Source organism: Miscanthus floridulus, chromosome 7 (assembly GCF_019320115.1).
Source record: "Miscanthus floridulus cultivar M001 chromosome 7, ASM1932011v1, whole genome shotgun sequence".
Lineage (NCBI taxonomy): Eukaryota > Viridiplantae > Streptophyta > Magnoliopsida > Poales > Poaceae > Miscanthus > Miscanthus floridulus.
In genome coordinates this window covers 50,423,227-50,429,840 of record NC_089586.1, presented here as the reverse complement: position 1 = coordinate 50,429,840, position 6,614 = coordinate 50,423,227, and the positions used below count along the sequence as shown (strand labels likewise).

General features: G+C 39.4%; 1 pseudogene; it reads left to right on the top strand.

The window, feature by feature from the left end:
* The first annotated feature begins 441 nt into the window (after positions 1-441).
* On the top strand, positions 442-2,337 carry LOC136465498 (soluble inorganic pyrophosphatase-like; annotated as a pseudogene).
* The last annotated feature ends 4,277 nt before the right edge of the window (positions 2,338-6,614 follow it).

Sequence of the window (6,614 nt, the reverse complement as noted above, 5' to 3'; positions counted from 1 at the left end):
GTAGTTTTCATTTCCCAGACCTTTTCTTTTTACATTACCAGTTTGTAATGATTGTGCCACTTCTGCATTTTTTGCTGTATAATAGCTCTGCATGATGTGTGCCGTGAAGATCAACTAGTATCCTGACATAAATATTTGTGCAGTTTAATGTGTTTTTTACTCACCAAAATGGCTTTTAGAGATATTCTTTGTGATGTCAGGCTAGTTTAAGTTGTTGGTTCATGGGGTGATTGGTTTTTGATTGGTTGATGCATCATTAGGCAATTGTCTGTAGACTGAGGAATCCAGCAATGTCATCTGCATCCTGGACAGCTGCTTCGGCAGGTGACGCCCAGCACTAGTCGGTTCATGTTGCCGGGAGCTCTAGTAGAAGCCAGTCGGTGCACCGAAGGCATAGTGGTTCTCTAAGGGCATCTCCAGTGATTGACCTCAACGAGGCCTATGAGCCGGTACAAAATTGCGATAAACCTCATTTCACTTGCTGCAATAGCTCTCAAGTTTGTCAGCTATCTCAACCGGTTTCTCTCATTTCAGGGTTATGAGGTGATGGAAATCGAAGAGCACCATGGTTATAGGGCCCCTCTAGGCTTCAACAAGTCAAAGAGGTATCTGATGGAAGGTGATGCTGCTGCCGGCCCAAGCCAGGTGAGAATGCCTGTGTTCTAGGATGTCCAGAACCCAGCAGGGCGATCTGGGAAGAGGAAGATCTCATGGCAGCATCAGTTGGCCCTGAGAGTATAGGTATCTCTTTTTGTGCGCCCTTTTTTGTGATATTCTTTGTGTTCTGGCGATGTGTGGATCTGTGTTTGCTTAGATCGGGCATTCGACAATAGTTAAATTAGTAATAATACTAGTACTTTTCTAATAGCCAGAGGCAAATCATTTCTCCCTTTCTTTACTAAAGCTACACTTGCACGGCAATGCTCAGTATTTAGCTCTTCAAAGTTGATAGTAGAGGCAGAAGTGTCCTTCAGTATTACTGTTGCTGTGTCGTTTAAGTTCTGTAGCCGTATGCAAAGCTAACCTGCGCTTTACATATAGTTTACTACCATATTTTAGAGATTTCAGGCTACATCCCTCAATAATAATTTAACTAATTCTTGGTAGGAGGCTGTTAGAGATTTCAGACATTTATCTTCAGTGCTTGTCATAGATCTGCTGGATTTCTAGATATTTATCTTCCTATAGAAAAAAATTTGTTAGTTGTGATTTGTCCCGACACATTTTAGAAATTTGCAAGTACAGGATGATTGAGTCCTACACTGATGAAATGTAATAGTTTAATTTATTTTTCTTTCTTTCTGACATGTGCTATAATTTGGTAGGTTGATCGAGTCCTATACTCATCAGTTGTATACCCTCGCAATTATGGTTTCATTCCGAGGACTCTTTGTGAAGACAATGACCCAATGGAAGTGTTGGTTCTGATGCAGGTTAGTCTTCCTTCTTCCACTTGTCTTTGTCTTGTGGGGGCATTTGTGAAGAATGTAGAGTATTCACTCTTTGGATTACAAGGTCCTTGTTTCTGTTTAAGGATAGCTAACATTAGTTCTCTTGTAGACACATTCTCAGACAGTCAGACTGACTAGCTGCTCTATAGTTGAGTCAACTGCAGTTATTTGTGAACGAATTTTGTGATATCATACGAGAAGTGTCATGACCTTGTGATGATTTATCTCATGCAGGAGCCTGTTATTCCTGGTTCGTTCCTCTCCGAGGAAGAGCAATTGGCCTTATTCCCATGATTGACAAGGTATTTCACGTTAGACACTATTTGAGGTAGAGGGAAAAGAACAACCCTGCTTTTACTTATTTTCTAACTATGGGTATCTGTTGGGCGTTGTCAGGGTGAAAAAGATGACAAGATAATAGCAGACTGCTGATGATCCTGAATACCGTCACTACAACTATATCAGTGAGCTGTCTCCTCACCGCCCACAAGAGATCAAGCGCTTTTTTTGAAGACTGTATCCTGCTTAATTCATCTACTATCGTCTTACTACACATGCTCAATTATATTTGGGACAATCATATCTACAGGTATAAGCTTCCTTAGCGATATATCCTAGACAACAAAAATGAGAACAAAGAGGTTGTTGTCGATGCATTCTTGCCTACGACCACAGCTCGAGAGGCCATTTAGTACTCCATGTAAGCTCAACACTTTTCCTACTAATTTTCCATTAGTACTTAGGGAATCCTCACGACTTATTGATTTGTACTAATTAAACTATGGTCTTTTCATTGGTGATGTGATCATTCTTAGGGCCCACATTGATAAGCAGGTTGGATTAGTGGTGTAGATGTCGTCCAAGCTATTTAGTTACCTAGTGATTTATTAAGGTGGATTATGTATTTATATACATATACATTATAATTGCAATAATAATATGTAGTATTTGCACTATTTGAAATGTGCAATTTTTGCATTCTTGTTTTGTAATATTTGAAGATGATATTCATTGTGCATTTTTTCACCGAGAACATCTCATTATGTGTGAGTAAATATTTTGTGTCAGTAGTAATTTCATCAATATAATGTAGTACACTTAATTTGCATATAAGATTGTGCAAAATCTAGCAGCATCTGAAATAGTAATTGGGTGCTCTGAGTTAATTTTGATTTGTGGCAGAGTTTCTTTCTGTAGTGGCAGAGTTGTTATTTTGTCAATAAGCTTGTATGTGTGTTTACAAGGCCAATAGTTCAATTCTAGCCCAAATGAGCAAAATTTCAGTTAGTGGGTATCGGTTTGTCCGCCCGTTAAGCTTTGGCGGGCCCAGTAAGGTTTGACGGGTTTGATTCGCGGACCCGTTAACACTGCCTGCGTACAAAAAAACAACTAAAACAGAATTTGGGCGTTGGATCCAGATCTGATGCTCCACAAAATCTATGTGCTAGCTTTTGGTAAAACACATATTTTTTATCTGTTACAACTCGTGTGTTCTGTAGCCAGCAAATATCCATGTACTAGCTTTTGCTAAGACACATGGTTATTCATTAGACAGACTCTTATGCTATATATCCATGCTTGTGTGCAGATTGAGTATTTACTAGCAAATATACGTGTACGTTGCAAGAGAATTTGCATCTTGCGTATGCCATTGTTCTAATACTTTTTTATAATCAGACTCCGTACCGTGGTTGGACATGCGCTATTATAACTTGTAGGAACATGGGTTGTGAGTTCGGGCCACGTACGGGGCAGTAATTCCAATTAGAAATCCAATGTTTAATTCATTACGTACTAATACTCTTGTGGAAATTGTCACGTACTGGCAGGAAGAGAAAGCGATGAACCAAAATTTTAGAGGAATATTTCACTCTTTAATTAATATATATTAAATATAGATATAGATATTATATACTATATATAAATCTATACTAGTAGTATTATTAGTCCAGTAACCGAGCCAACACTGCATTTATTAGCAGTCATTATTCACCTTGTGATCTGCCATCGTCACTAGAGCTAACACATAGAACACTGACTTGTAGTCAACTATGATGGCTTATTAACTAAAATGAATGAGCATATAGCTTTGGAAAAAAAATCATAACACCAATAGATGTTCAACACTCTATTCGTGGTTCATGGGCACAAATTTTGGAAATATAGACTTTTGCTATGACAAAGTAAAAAGAAAGAAAACACTCACTCATACAGAAAGTTTTTTTTTTACCAATGTTCCCTATTTTTTTTTTCACTGGCAGCACACGCAATGACGTCAGTATAGTCCTATTTAAGAACCACATCCAAAAACTACCGTTTTTCAGTGACGATTGACGTAAGAGCAGTCCCAACCTAAAATTAAAATTATTGATGGTTTCCATAGCATTAAATACCATGCCGTATAAAAAAAACTTAGGGTGTGGCACCAGATTTATTGAGGAGAGAAGAGCAAAGAGGAAAAACCCATTTCTCATGCAGGAAACGATCTTGGCTCACGCTCCAACCATATAAGAAACCAGTGTGCGCGCGTTGGGGGACTAGTGGTTTCTTCTCACATGTTTTATGTGCTCCACCTATACATGAGAGATCACGTTGGTGCCTGGCCGCCCACCGCTGCTGGATGCACCCTGTGAACGCCCTTGCTTTGCACAGTTCGCCTCGTCGCACTGACCAGACCCGCGTGTTGCATGCCGAGCCCCACTCGTGCCTCCCGCCGTGTTGCCGGTCATGCCTGCCCACACCTACGCCTTGCTGCCGGCTGTGCGCACCCGCGCCTCCTGCCTTGTCGTCGATCACTGGTGCCTGCGCCTCACACGAGCTGCTCCCGCCCATGCCTTCAGCCGCCAGCCACGTTTAGTGAGTGGTGAGAGAGAAGACAAGAGAGAGAAGGGGATCAATAAAGAAAAGGGAAAAATATTAGCAACAACTTAAGTGGGACATACGTGAAGAAACAGGGAGGTGAAATTTCTTTCTGTAGTGCCTTGCTGATGTAGCAAGTATAAAAACTACCTATTGATTTCAGGGTTGGGAGTTGAGACTGCCAAGTCATCCGCTAGTAGGAATGCTCGTATTTTCACTAGCGGTTTACATAGCCAACCGCGAGTAGAAAATCCTATTTCTAATGACGGTTCCTTACTAGATGCATAAACTCGAGCACGAGAGCACTCCAAACATGGGTAATCTGCTTTATAGCATGTGGTAGCTCTTAACCTGTTTGAGAAAGTGATTCCCTTTCCCACCAAATGGCATGATGATACATATATAGTATCCGTTACATCAAGAAATATAAAAAGAATTTTATAAGAATATATACGGTTGAAATTTTACATGGACGGGCAACATTTTTGTGACCATCATGTATCTCTTTCAGTGGAAATGTGCCAAATATGCAGAGTCTATTCATTGACATTCTTCAGAATATATGCAGGAGATTTTGCCCCTGTTTCACGGCTACGCATCCTATTTGCTTCCCCACTTTGAAGGACAGTGGATATACTTTCACGGCTATGCATCCTATTTTTTTGAAGTGGCCTAACAAAAAATCTTTTTTGGATCATATTTGTGAAATTTAAACACAAGGTGCAACCAATCGAAATGGAGGGTGACCCTCAAAACAACAGGGAAAGCGAGGGAAAACCTCAAACTCATCTTATTACGTGGATGACTAAATCTTAAATGTACGTCGAATTGCATGGTCAAGCAACTAAGCGCCCATTGAGTAAATTTGGTTAATTATCTACAGTATTCTCAAGGCCCAACATTAACATTTGAGGGGTAACCATATTAAGGACCACTTCAGATCAGCTAGGAATATTTATTAGCCAAAGCTAAAACTTAAATCCAAATTAGTTTGAATTAATAATTTGCTAGACCTGTAACCTGTTAGCCTACTGTTTGATGAGCTAAGGCTAAAAATTAGCCGGCTAACAATTAGCCATATGCACCCAAATAGGTCTTATAGATCGATAAAAGTCGACATAAAAGTTTCTATTTTAAGAGTAATTCTTAACAAGTGAAATACGGAGTAGTAGATTGTTGCTTTTTTACTTGTGAGTAGCGAGATGGAATAAATTCTTGCAAAGAATAGGTGTAACCAAAGGAATGAACGAACAATACTATTGTGGAGTATATCAATGTAATATAGATGCTGTTTTTATTATGTCATGGAATGGAATGAGCAGGTAAAAGTGCTTTGCAGTTTGGCATCCGATTCATCCAACTCTTCTAATGGTTTATCAGCTGAAAGATACATATTTGTCCTACCTGGATCGGAAATCTATATAGCAAATATATATTTGTAGCCTCTCATGCATATAATTTGAACATAAGTAGCCATTGCTTGCACGACAAAAGTGCCCAAGCAAGCGTTGGACACTTCGCGATATTTGTCGAGCTGCATCATGCATGTAGCATACTACTTTTCCGTTCTAAATTATAAAATATTGTAGTTTTCGAGGAATATAATTTTTGCTATGTATTTAGATATACACGATAAAATCAATGTATCTATAAAAATCAAAATATCTTATAATTTGGAGGGAAGGAGAGCACGCTAGTACAAATCAATTAAGTACGTATTTGGTACGTGTATAAAAATAAACAGAGACATCAAATTCCCATAAACATGGGCGGCGGATCGTAGCTGTTTTTGGGAGAAAGACCCAGCGAAGAGATGGTATATATAGTTAAAGATAATGCAAGTGGAGCTATCAGACGTAAGTGCTTACGATTGAATTCCCCGGTGCATACACGCAGGAGCAGTGACTTCTTGTCAATTGCCACCGCACATGAATAGTCTTCTGCGTCCGGACAGTACTGCATCAGCTAACGCAAGATTTGAAAATTGTAGTTTAATTATGCCGAACCAGTACAATGTACTCCCACGCTACACAAGATACCAAAGATTTCAATTTGCCTGCTTTTGTGCAGCAAATAACTGTTCCTACATATTTGTATGATGCTGCACATGTACTTTTTTTTTATTGAAGCATCATAAAAAAATCAATCAGTTAATTGCTTCAATATCTCATATACTCCGTACTACTTAAATCCAGTGTTGCTAGTGCTAAAGGATCAGATGGATTGTGATCGTACGGCCGCTGGTAGCCTCTCGTACGGATACAGGCGTTGACTGAGCCTGTAGTTTATGCATCACTTTTCATT